Raw genomic sequence first — 12,715 nt, forward strand, 5'->3', positions numbered from 1 at the left:
AAGCAAATCGTTAGGCCTTTGTAATGAAGTCTGTAGCAGACTTCATCTAATATAAAGGCCTTACCTAACAATGTGACAAGAAAGGTGAATTCCCCGTGGCGTACATCTGGTTGCTAATACTGGAATCAGTTCTATTGTCATCATTAAAAAACAAAACAAAACAAAACTTATCTTTTTTTTTTTTTTTTTTAAGTTAAGCTTGGAGGTGTGATTAGAAGTTCTTTTTTTCTTCTTCTTTTTTTTTTTTTTCCATTTTTTTTCCCATTTTTGTTTTTCCTTCACATTGTTACATTAATTTATGGCTGAGTTTCATTCAGTCCTGTATTCCGAAGTGCAGTACAGGTATTAGTGATGTGTTGTCTGTAACATGGTACTGTAGAGTAGCCAATTTGTTTAAAAAAAAAAAAAAAAAAAAAAAAAAGAACAAAATGGAAAGAAAAAAAAAAAGTCTGAAAAAATGTAAATCAAATATTTTGTGGTACGAACAACACAAATTAATTTTACACAGAGAAAGATGTTTCTAGGAAAATGAAATTCTGATAATTCATACTATTTGTATGAACAAATAAAAAGTATATTTTACCAAGCGATGGGCACGGTTGTATTCATTGCAGGCGTGGGGGCGGAAGTTTGGTCACCTCCCCGGGCACCCAGGGTTTGGTGGTGCCGGCCCCATGGCAAAGCCCCGAAGCCGGAGGCAGGGCAGCGAGCAGCCCACCCAACACATGCTTGTCAAACACAGTGCTGGGGAGGGGGACCTGGGGGCTGGCCCTCAGCCCCACAGTGGGAGCTGGGTGGGTTTGGTGGTTGGTGACAGCGTCCTCCTGTGTCGGAGTGCCGGAGGATGAGTTTGGTCCTTCCCAAGGGTGGGGAGCCTCTCCAGTGCCTGGCTACTTTCCTAAAGCATTGCACCTCCTGCCGTGATGCTGCTCCAAACCTCTGGGGCCAGCAGTCACCACTGCTCCCTACACACTCAGCACTTATGACATAAAAATTCACTCTCATTAAATTCAGAAGAGTCCCAGGCCAGTGCTATACAGAGTAGCACCTAGAGAGCTTTGCAGATTTACATAACATAGCAATTGCCACTGAACTAAACTGAATTAAAATACTTTAATCTTTCTCAGCAAGTCTTGCATCCGGTGCAGAGGAATTGATGGGAATCTCTCTGCCCATTTTTCAAAGACCTAGAACAGGAGGCAGAACCCAGCACAAGGTGCGATGTAGAAATTAGGGATGAATTTGACCCAGGTGCCTCCAGCTCATCAGGATTTTAACCAGCTGCTCCCAAACTCCAGCAACACTTAAATTCTACAGGTGTTATACATTAATATATATGTATGGATATATATGCATATATATATATGCAGATTTTAGTTTAGAGCTCCCCTGTAGCTATGAAGTGGTGCAGCTGGATGTGGTGAGCTGACCTGGGCTCGATGGGGCCATGGGTAACTCGTTACCTTGCTGGGGCCTCACCTTGATGGCGTTCAAAGCCGGGGCCTGTAGGCCTGGCCTTTGGGCCTGGTTTTATAGCAGCCATAGCGTGTTGCTCCTCTTGTGTCATGCAGGAATGGCTTGTTTTGGGGGTAGGAGCGTGGGTGCTTTTCCTTAGTGGGGGATTGGTGCTGACAGAAAGGGAAGGTCAGTCCCTGTGACGTGGGGCTTGGTGTCTGCCCCGCATCTCCCTGCAGGCTCTTCCCAGTTGCAGCTGGGCCTGTGGTACTGGGATGTGTTTCCCTGCTTGTTTTGGGCTGGGCCCTATCCTTAGATGCTGTTTTGGTGATGGTGTTTGAAAGATAAGGGTTTCTGTGCAGCTTCTGGGATTGGGTACTGGATCAGAAAAGCATTTGCCATGCAGGTGGGCTGAAGTGTCTGGTGGTGGCTTTGGGGACCTCCCCTAAAAAAGGAGGCTCTAGAAGACCTCAAATGATTCGGTGGAGAGGTTGGTGAGGCTGAGGCAACCGTTAAAAGGATGCTGCTAGTGGTGCTGAGTACTGGGGTGGATTTACTTTATCTCTAGGTGAGAACAGGCTGAGGGTGGGAGAATGTGGTGAGCTTTCAGATGAAACAATCAGCCAGGGCCCCAGGTTGTACATGAACACTGCCTTTCTGGTGAAGGTCTTTGGGGTCTAGAGCTCAGAAAGCCTTCTGCAAGAGTGCCACCTGGAGAAGGTGTGGATGCCAGGGTGGGAAGGCACAGAGCAGAGAAAAACTGGGCTGTAAGGGACTGGGCTACCTCTGCGAGCATGGTGTGGAGGGCCGGGTGGCCAAGGAAAGAGCTGGGCAGGCCCTGCCGAGGCAAAAAGGTGCTGGTAGAACTCGGAGAGTTGAGTCCACTTCAACAAAGCCACTGAAAAGGTTGGTGGGCTTTGTAAGTGCCTCGTGCTTATTGGGTTTTGGACTACAGGGATGTGCTGGAAGTAACCCTGAAGCTTGAGGAAGCTTTGGGCATGGCTTCAGGAAGGGACTTTTGGAAGTTTTCCTTGAGAGTGGTGTATGCTGTGCATCTCCCATTCCCAGCTGGCTTGTGCCCTTGGTGGTCCTGGCTCCCTAGCCACTATGACATTGTGATAGGAATTGCTTTGCTTCTCTTCCTGATTTTTTTTTTCTCCCTTCAAAAAGAGGAAAAAAAATTAGGTATGAGATCTGTCCATTAATAGCTTTATTTAAAGCTACATTTTATTATCCTCCAATTTTTCTCTGTGGTTAAGAACTGTGGTTAAGAATCATGGTGTTAACTCTTTTCTTAATGCATATATTCAAAAAGGTAATAATAACGATGAATTAGTTATAAATCATTCAAAGACTTCTATGGAAGACAAGTGTTCAGCACCGTGTTTAATGGCCTCTTTATTAGAGAGAGAGGAATTCCTGTGTCAAATGTTAGTGTTGGTACCTCCAGCTAGGATAAAACTTCATGGCCTCTGCGAGTCCTCAGAGCTTCCTGCCAGCCAGGAGTCCCCTGTGCAAGGGGTATAATTATTTTAAGGCAGCAATTCCAGATAACTGCAGGGCTCTACACACTGATTCATGGAGAGGGAATGACTGGTACCAGAGATGCAGTAGGCTGGTTTACCTTCCTGTTTCTAAACGCTTCTTGCTAGGCTATGTGCCCTGTTTATTGCTGCTTTCCTTTCTTTTCCAACAGACCACAATCCAGTTTTGCATGAGTTTTGGATCCAGACTTCTGCCTCCACAGTTTCTCCTTCCTTCTGAGAAAGGGCTTATAAATAGGATTGCAGAAGTCAGCTGCTATCTCTGCATCTCTTCAGTTAAGAACTGAAGAGCATCCTTGAGGAATATTATTTGCAACCATTTATACCGTCAGCTATAATTGTGAGTTAATTCATGCTCATTAAAGTCTTCTGAGGTGCTTGATGAGAAGCACTGCAGCAACACAAAGTATTTCTTGTTGTTCAAGCTGCTTGCAGCAGTGAAGCCATCACCATTTGTCTTGGATTGATCTTTTCCCCAACCCACCAGGAGTGGCTGGGAAGACATCAGTACCAGCTGTCCTCAGGAACAAAGTCAGAGCTGGGTGTTGGGCTCCTGACAGGAATTATGTGCCATGCCCTAGTAGCATCCCAAACGCTGAACAAAGGAATGAAATTTTAAAGTAATATGCTCAAAAATGGCTTGGCAGAGGAGATGCAACTGGCTGCCTTGACATGTAGGTTATTTAGCTGGGAATTTATGTGTCAAAAGCTTAAAAGCTTCACTGAAGCAAATTTAAGAAAGCACCATGTTTCCAACTAATTAAGTAATGTCAGCCAAATATAATTTATTTCTCACCATCACTCATGTCTACAGCAGAACTATCTCATTTTTGATTTCTAATGACTTTTTCTCTCTCATTAATCTGACCATGAATTATTTTTTATATAAGTCTTTGGCATTGAAGCAAAGGATTTTCTTTTTCTTTTAATATCCAGCATCCCTGGATAGTTCTGCACTGCACTTGGAGAGGGGCAGGGAGTCCAGCCAGGATTTCATGGCAGGACTGTAGCCTCCCTCCCCAGCAGCCCTGGTAGGATTTGCCCCACATCTTCCTCAGGACCCCAGCTTGTCCCTGCTCCCCTAGGTTCCCCCCTGTTTCTTCTTCTGGCACAAGCTGGGTCCACAGGCTGTGCTGTTGTTTGTTTTAAAGGCATTTTCCAGCAGTTCACAGGGAATTTGTCATGTGCCTCCCACAGACTGTCTGACTCCACACTGTTTCCTACCACATCCCCAGCTCGTCCTGTAGATGCTGGCTGTTGCAGAGCCTCAAGCTCGGTTCCTCCACCTGTTGTGTGTAGCTCTGACCCAGGCATGGGTGTCCTGGTTTTTGGAGGTGTTGGTCTTCCTGGTTTACTGCTTTGGTTAACATCTTGGTATTATTTTATTGTTAAGTATTTGTTTTCTGAAGCTTAGCTTATTTCCAAGTCCCTAGAGCAAGCCCTTAAGATAGAGTCACTTAGGTGGGAAGAGACCTCTAAGATGATCAAGTCCAACGACTAACCTAGCACTGCCAAGCCTGTCACTGAACTGTGTCCCTAAAGCTCCACATCTACACATCTTTTAAATACCTCCAGGGATGGTGACTCAACCGCTTCCCTGGGCAGCCTGTTCCAGTGCTTAACAATACTTTCAGTGAAGAATTTCCCTAACATCCACCCCCGGTACAACCTGAGGGCATTTCCACGGGATGCTCCCATTCAGTACTTCCTTAGACTGTATCAGACATGTAGTTTGCAGCCAGCAGCCCATCTCTGACCCCAGACAGCTCCAAGAACAAGGAGCTGGAGACCGACTTTTCTGGTGTGCTGCTCCCAGGTGAACAGAGCAGAATCCAATTGAGAGGTGCTGTTCTGCCTGGCCTTCCTTCAGCTGTGCATTGGGGTCTTTTCCCTTGTCAAGGCACACCTAGAACATAACCTGAAGTGACAAGTAAACACCTCTTCTCATGAAACATCCAATCCCAGCTGCACATCAAAGGAAATTTAGGTAATCTAGAAAGGCAACCAATTATTGGGTGCTTTACATATATTGCCCTGAACCTCAAAAAACAACAACAAAAACCTTCTTTGTTTCCAAGCAGTGCAAAAGCAGAGCCTGCTGCTCACGGTCACTGAGAGCAATCCCTCTGCATCTATCTCCCATGGGAGGAGCAGCAGTGTGCAGCCAGCCCGGGTTGCTGCAAGGTAACTTGGCTGGCAGATGACCTGGGCAGACAGCGAGCACTGCTCCGACACCTCGGGGAGAACAGGAGGGAGTGTGCAGCCAGGAAGGCTGGGCAGGCAGGGCCTCAGCTGGCGGAGCTCCACTGCCTTCAAAGGGTGAGCTGGGGAGGAAGCTGGAGGCAATAAACAGATCGCTGGGGAGTGATACGGAGAACGGGTAAGGGATGCTGCAGATCCTGCCTTTCTGTGCCCTGCACATGGGCTGCAGTTGCTCAGGGGTATTTCATATGCAAGAGGATTTCTGAAACCCAGTGGGTCATGCCTACTAAGACAGTGCATAATCAAGAGCTCTGGCTAGTCAACCATATCTAGCTCAGAAGCTTTCATCAGGACTGAAAAAGCACTTCTGGCTGTTTTGGGAAAAAAAAAAAAGTGACCTGCAGCTCAGCATTTCCCTACTGCTTCACCAACAGCCTTCAAGTGGAATATGGATACAGCTGGTGTGGATTTCCCATGTTCTTCCTCTCACCTCTGTCCTCTTGGATGATCAGCCAGGCTCCTGTGCTGAGTTCCACGAGCTGAGCTCACAAAGGAGAAGGGAAAAGAGAGCAGGTTCATCATGATCGTGTGGCTTCGGACCACAAAGCTGGAGGGCTCTGGCACGTGATCTCACCGCTAAGAACTGGAAAAGGCTCCAGACAACCTGGTCTGGACCCAGGGATGCACATCTTAAGGTGGGCTCAAGAGAGACCATGCTGTGAATGACCTGCTGTAGAAGAGGCAGAGCTGCTCCAGTCTATGTCTTAGTCTCCCCTCCACTTAAACAAAAATGAATTATTATTTTTTTTTTTTTAAAGCCTGACAAGCAAAACTCCCCTAGAATCCAAAGGAGATTTTTGTGACTCACTTCTCCCTGCATGTTCATTGTTTCCTATGGAAAATGCAGCTTTGCAGAATCTTCCGTGTAGCTAAAAACTAAGAAAACAACTTTTTGGAAAATTGAGTGGCACTAATGCTTCTGCTAATCCTGACCCAGCATAAGGCAGCCAGATGGGGCGGTGGGGATCAGAGCGAGGACCTGGAGGGCTGGCTGTGTCCCTGCAGCAGGCAGGGCGGTGACAGCCCCCTGACCCCACTGATGGCTGGCAGGTGAGGGTCTACCAGCAGGTATGGAGATGTGCTGTCACCCCTGGGCTGTGTCCAAACCTCTGGTCACTGCTCTTCAGTGATGAACTAACCCAGAATCAACTGCAGAAGTGTCAGGCTGCACATGGATTTCTTTAATCACAAGAAAAAGTGAACTACAAGCCAAGTCCAGACGCAGCTTTGCTAGGGGAAGCTCCAAAGCACAGATCTAGGGCCCAGCAGCACCAAGCAAGCCCGTGCAGGACAGCTCCACCGGAGTGCAGCGTCTGAGTTAGCAGATGCTGCCCCGAAAGCTGGGTCTGCAGCCACGGGCAGCTGTGGGTGTGCGGCATCTCCAGCTGCACTGCGGGCTGCCTGATGCTCAGGGGGTCCTGGGACACGCCCAGTTCAGGGTCAGCACAGAGTAAGGCTTTATTCTGTCACCAAATTCCAATTCCAGGGCGGAGGACCAGATGCTCAGCTTGGTGCATACCAGCCTCGCTCCGCACGCTGCAGCTGAGTCTTCAGTGGAGCAACAGGGCCTTGGCAGCAGGGTGGGAGCTGCTTCGAGGGAAAGCACAAGTCTTCAGAAGGCAGCAGGGAGTTCCTGGGCAGGCAGGTACTTTGCTGCTGCTCCATCCTGAGCAGCCCTGTGCGACTGGTGGGGTTTGATTCGTATTCCATCTACCTTGGCCTGGCCACAGAGGTTGCACAAGAAATCCAGCTGGCTGTCAGGCTTCGGGAAATTCATGTGCCATGTGTGGGGCTAGCATTATCCAGCCCTGGAGGGGTAACAGCACAGGGATCTCATTACACTTCCTCTGTGTATATTTGCTTTATAGTGCTTTGTTTGAGAGCATGCTTGGAAACTCAGCTGTTGTGCTGGAAAATATACAGTATTTGTGTATCAACAGTGAATAACTGCCTGCAGACAATCTGAGGGATGTCGTTCAAGCACACGGTGCTATGGGGTGCTTGGGGTGAGGGGCCTTGCATGGGACTTCTCGAAACAAGGGGCTGACATGTGGGGTGCTGGGGGGCAAGGACTGGACTTGCTGAGGGAGGAGAGTATCTGAAATTCTGGCCAAGTGTCCCCAGGTGTCTGTGTGCTCTTTGTGGCAGAGCCTGTGAAGAGCCACCACTGGAAGGGACAAACACAGGCTCACTTGGAGCTCTTCAGAGATGAAGCCAACAGACCCTACGTGGGTCTGTGTGGATGTCCAAGTCAGTAGGATGTTCCAGGTGGAGAAAGCCACATTCAGAAGCTGCAATGCTTTCAGGGTCTCAGCTTCACTTTCTGCCTTTCTCAAGGCAGGATAACAGTGGGAGACTGATCTTCTGGGTGTCGCTCAGCTTTTCACAGGCACTCTAAAAGATTTACAGTGAAGCTTTTCCCACCTCCATCCCCAGTTCTGTATGATCCCATTTTCAAAAGCACCTTGGGCACCTACGGAAAGCTGATGGGAACCAGGTTCCTACGGCCTGCCCCTATCTTGAAAATATAAAAGTGATTTACTTGCACCAACGCTGCTGGCAATTAGATGCCTAGCTGCAATCAGGGCTTTGGGACTGCTCACTTCTGCAAGAGTTACCTCAGTCATTTAAACTCCAGGTGCTTTGTTCATTTCTCCGGTTCTTCACAAGTCCACGACCCTGTTAGAAGGTCATCTAAAAAGAGGAAACAAAATCCCGCATTTTGGGAGGTCTGGTTCTTGTTGCTGAATTGTTTGGATGATTTTTGGCAAGCTGCTTACCCTGCCTGCACGCCTGTGTTTTGTTTCTCTCCTGAAAGCAGCAGAGAGCTCCCGGCATCGCCCTAGCTTGCCCTGTCGACGTCGTTAATTCTGGGGCAGCGCTTGGCTATTGCAGCTGGGTGCACGTGCATCTCTCTTGCTGCTCACCACCTTCGCTCTCTTATTTGAAAGTGTAAATAATGATGTGTCCTGGGAATAAACAATACGTTCAGGAAGAGCTTGTACGTTGGAATAGATTGACTAATACTTGGCAAGGGCAAGCTGGCATAGCTGTGTCAACTTCAAGGGAGCTGTATTGATTAGCATTAGTGATGCAGCTGGCCATGTTTCTCCAGATGTTCTGACGAATGCTTGCAGATAATGAATCCTGTCTAGAAATCTGGGGAAATCTGTGAATGTTTGTGGGATAAAGATGTTAGAGATGGTGTTACACGGATGACTGTGCCCGGCTCTGGGCATGGCTCAGCAAGCAGTCTCGCTCCTCTTGGCAAGGCACCGGGTGCTGCCGGAGACACCCCGACTCAGCTGCAGACAGAGCTGCTGCAGCCGCTGCTGAAGGTGAATTTATCAAGAGAGCAATCGGAGCTTGCCGCTTCTCATTGCGTGTGTGTGACATAAACATCTATTATCTTCATTTGTAAAATTTCTCCGCAGCTCACCTCAGGGCAGATACTTCTGAGAGCTCAATTACAGGCAGTTAGGTGCTTGACAACACTGCTGGCAGATGCTAGCAGGGTACGGGCGCTGAATCGCTGTCAGACAGCAGATCTCTCTGTTTATTAATGTACTGTCATCAAGCAGTGCTTAAAGTCACCTGGGAAACTGCTGGCTTTCTCAAGGGGATGGAAAGGGATGCAGCCTCAAACTGAGGTCTCTGTGGCTGGTGCAGGATGTCCCAGGAGGTCTCCAGCACCACTGAGACCCTGTGGGATGGAAGGGCAGCATCCCAGCCTCCTGGTCAGTCCTTGTCCCCAGAAGCCATGCTGCTCAGACCCCAGAAGTTTCATCCTTGCTGCGCAAAGAGGTGAAGTGATTTAGCCAAGGACACATAAATTTACCCAAGGACATGCAGAAAGCATGTGGCAAAGCTGGTAACAAAGGTGGGTTCCTGCCCTTTCAGCCCACAGCTTGTTTGCAGCATTCAAGCAGATAAAAATCCCATCTGAGGGCTGGACCTCTGCTCTTCTGGGTGGTCAGAGAGCAGAAAGCCTGTCCTGTCCCAGGGCCATCGGCTGAAAGAGCCCTTCTGATGCCCAACGGGATGGTCCTTGCTGTCCTCCACCTCGGTGTCTCTCCAGCTGAAGGATGACTTTGGGGAGAAAGGATCTCTGTTGGCTCACAGCACCCGAATGATGCCTTTCTGTGGCAGCTCTCTGGCAACCTCCTGCTCTGCTGCCTCTGACAATGAGTGTAGGAAGGGGCTAAGAGTCTCCTGATAGTGATCTGGGATCTCCTAAAGTTTTATTTATTTAAAGAGACTTCCCTTCCCCTTCTAAAAGGCAGTGGAAGGGCTCTGCGTGGCCAAATGGCAGCAGCTCCAGTGATCAATCAGTTTCTCCTAACGACCAACATCCTGCAGCGGTGAAGGGCCACGATCAATCACTACCTATTATTATTACATGATGAAATTCTAATTATGGGAGGGAAACACCGCATTGCACTCTCACATCCGTCTTCCAAGAGCTGCACGCTCAGGTGGCACCCTTCAGTCAAGTTCAGCAGAGTGGTGATGAAGGTCCATTAACCCCCCTTTATCCCCGCTGCTAGCAGGCAAATCTCTTCCTGGCTCAGCACAGGAAGGCACCAAGACAGAAACAAGGGAAAAGTGTGCAGGAGAGAGGTCATTGCACCAAAACTCTTCTGACCAAATTCATTGAGTGTCCTTATGGCCTCACGGGAGGCAGACCTGGGCATTGTGCAACAGTACATCCCCGTATCAGCTCTTGTTCTTAATGAATGAGCCTTGATTTGTGCAAAAAAACTGTGTGTTTTGTGTTGGTGGGGTTTATGTTGTGTGTGTTGTTTTTTTTCCTCTGGCAATTATAAGCTTTTTTTTTTTTAATGAAAACAGCTTGAAGTTCTTGGCAGGAAAGAGGAAAAGAATAATCCTCCAGAGTTCTGTTTACCCCAAGATGAATTATTTTGCTAGAAACAATCTGGAATTCAGAAGTGCTTCATTTGATGGGCATGCTTAAGAGTTTGACTCTGTTTTGAAAATACCTAGAAAAAAGTGCCTTAAGAGTTTTTTCCCATCTGAGAAAAATGGATGAAGTATTTTATAGTTGGCCAAGGAATATTTTTGTTTAAAATATTGGTCAGAAGCTTCCCACTTACTTTGAAGGGGTCAAATATCTGTCAGACATGAACCTTTTGTGGGACAGTTGAATGGATTTAGATGACCTCAAGGTCCCTTCTAGACTATCTTCTGTGACCCTTTGACATTAATCTTTGTTCTAACGGCCTGATCATCAATTATCTCTGGGTAAAGGAAAATGTCATTTGATAATACTCCTGTGGCTGCATTTGCACAGGCTGCTCCCCAGCCCTTACCCCTGCATTGCAGTGAAGAAACGGGATGTGGGGCACACCTCTGCTGATTTTGGTTTCCATTGGGCATCTCTGGGGAGCTGCTATAAATTATTTTGGGTGAGTATAGTTACTGTATGCAGCATGGAGGGAATAAAACACTATTTCCCCCAGCCTAGCCCTCCCCAACACACCAAATTGGTGCAGAAGAGTCTGGGAACTTTGCTCTGGCCAGCAGCAGCGGAGGGGAGCCAGATCAGGTCCCTGCCTTGGGCATCTCGTGGGATCGAGGTGAACCTGGAACAAAATATCCTTATGGTTGATTTCTCCTTCCAAGGCAGATCTGATAAAGCAAACAAGGAAATTCCTTCCTGCTGCAAAACGAGTAACTCGAGACCTGCTGTGTTTGCATGTACATGAGTAACCGCTTCTCTCTTGGTCAGAAGACCACAGTCGATTCAATGTCTCTCTCTTAGTCAAATATGGAAATATGGTCACCAGCCTTGCTTTTCCCCATGGAGAGGGCTCGCAACAATGGCTGAAGCCTTCCCTGCTCCCATGGGGTGACTTTTTCTTTTCCATTCTGCCAACTGTTACTTCTATATTCATATGGTCAATCTTTGCAATGTCTTCTTAGGTCCTTTTATGATCTTAAAAGCACAATTGTTTTTTATTTGTTTGTTTTCTATTATTTTTTGATTGTTTCCCTCCATTGTAATTGAAGAAAACTTGCTTGTGAGATCTTCAGAAGGTGGAAAGCTGGCTTAGAAACAGTCAAAGTGGCCGACTTCAGAACATCCCTGTGCTGTACCCAGAAAGCTAATACTTGGGCACGTAATCTATTTGTCAGCTTCTATTGATCCTGAAGACTGAACTCACTCTGGACTCTCACTGAGCTCCCAGTGAGCTTTGCCACTGAGATGATCTTCCTCCTGCAGGAAACTACCGAGAGTCAGCATGTCCCTTGGCAAGCGAATTTCTCCATCTCTTGAGCAGCTATTCTTAGTCAGACCTTGTTTCTAAAAATGTTAGTAGAGAGTTCACAAAAACAGAACCCTAATTGACCTGGAGTCTGTATTGGATAAATAATAAATGGGAGTAAAGTATCAATGAGTGGTGTCTATAGCAGACATCTGTTTTCTTACTGGCCTGCAGCCATACCTCTCTGGGCTGGGATCTCATACGCCAAGCGAGGTCGGGTGAGTTCAGCCCTTGGCTGAATATAAGCATGCGGATGGTCATGCTAATGGGGCTCCGTGCCGGGGAGGTGAGCATCTGGCCTTGCTCTTCAGCAGTACCTGACACCTGAAAGCAGAGGGAACGATGGGCAGGTCACCAACATCCCCAGGATAGTCCGGAAATCCTGGACCCAACGACAAAAATGGGTGTGTGCACTGCATATGGGTTAGCGACGGCTTCTGTTGCTGGAGGTTATGATATGCTCCAATATTTTTATGGGGTGCTGACGGGCAGAAAGGTGTCAGAGTTGCTTCTTGGCAGGCCAAGAGCATAAACACAAACAAATGTAGAATGGTGCTGTTCCCAGGAATGAGCCAAAGGTGCAGAAGATTTTGGAAGGGTTTTACTAAGAAGGAAGGCAGAGGCAAGTTTTCACTGTGTTAAAGCAGTTTCAGATGGGGCTACCTGCTGGAAGAAGGACTTATCTTTGTACGAGTGAGAAGAGAGCAGTCTGTAAGACGACCAGATGTGGGCCTTGAATCTGCCTGATCTACAGGAGGAGACTCTTTGGTTTGGGGATTTAGAAGTGAATAGATGCAAATGCCTTTCCTGAGGTGAATAAGAAGTATTTCAGTTATAGTCCCTTCTACAGAAAACTAGCCTCAGTTGTGCCTTCAGTGCCCTTAAAATGGTGGAATTGTCCTTAGCAGGGGGCCACTGCCATCAGTCCAAAGTCCCTCATCTGTGTACATGTATGCCATGAGCAGAGCTGAAAACATCTTGCAATGTGAAAAACAGTGTCTGGGTTGCAGCTGGAGGAAAACAAATCTGCTGTCCCAAATTAAACATCCTCTTCAGGCTTGAATTTCCCTCCCGTGCCTGCTGCTGGCTGCGCTTGGCTTGAGGCTTTCCTTGGGCTGAGCAGAGCACTTGTGCTATTTAGCTGCACTTCAAAGTGTTTTCCTTTCT

The sequence above is a fragment of the Netta rufina genome (assembly GCF_964035555.1).
Source record: "Netta rufina genome assembly, chromosome: 19".
Taxonomy (NCBI): Eukaryota; Metazoa; Chordata; class Aves; order Anseriformes; family Anatidae; genus Netta; species Netta rufina.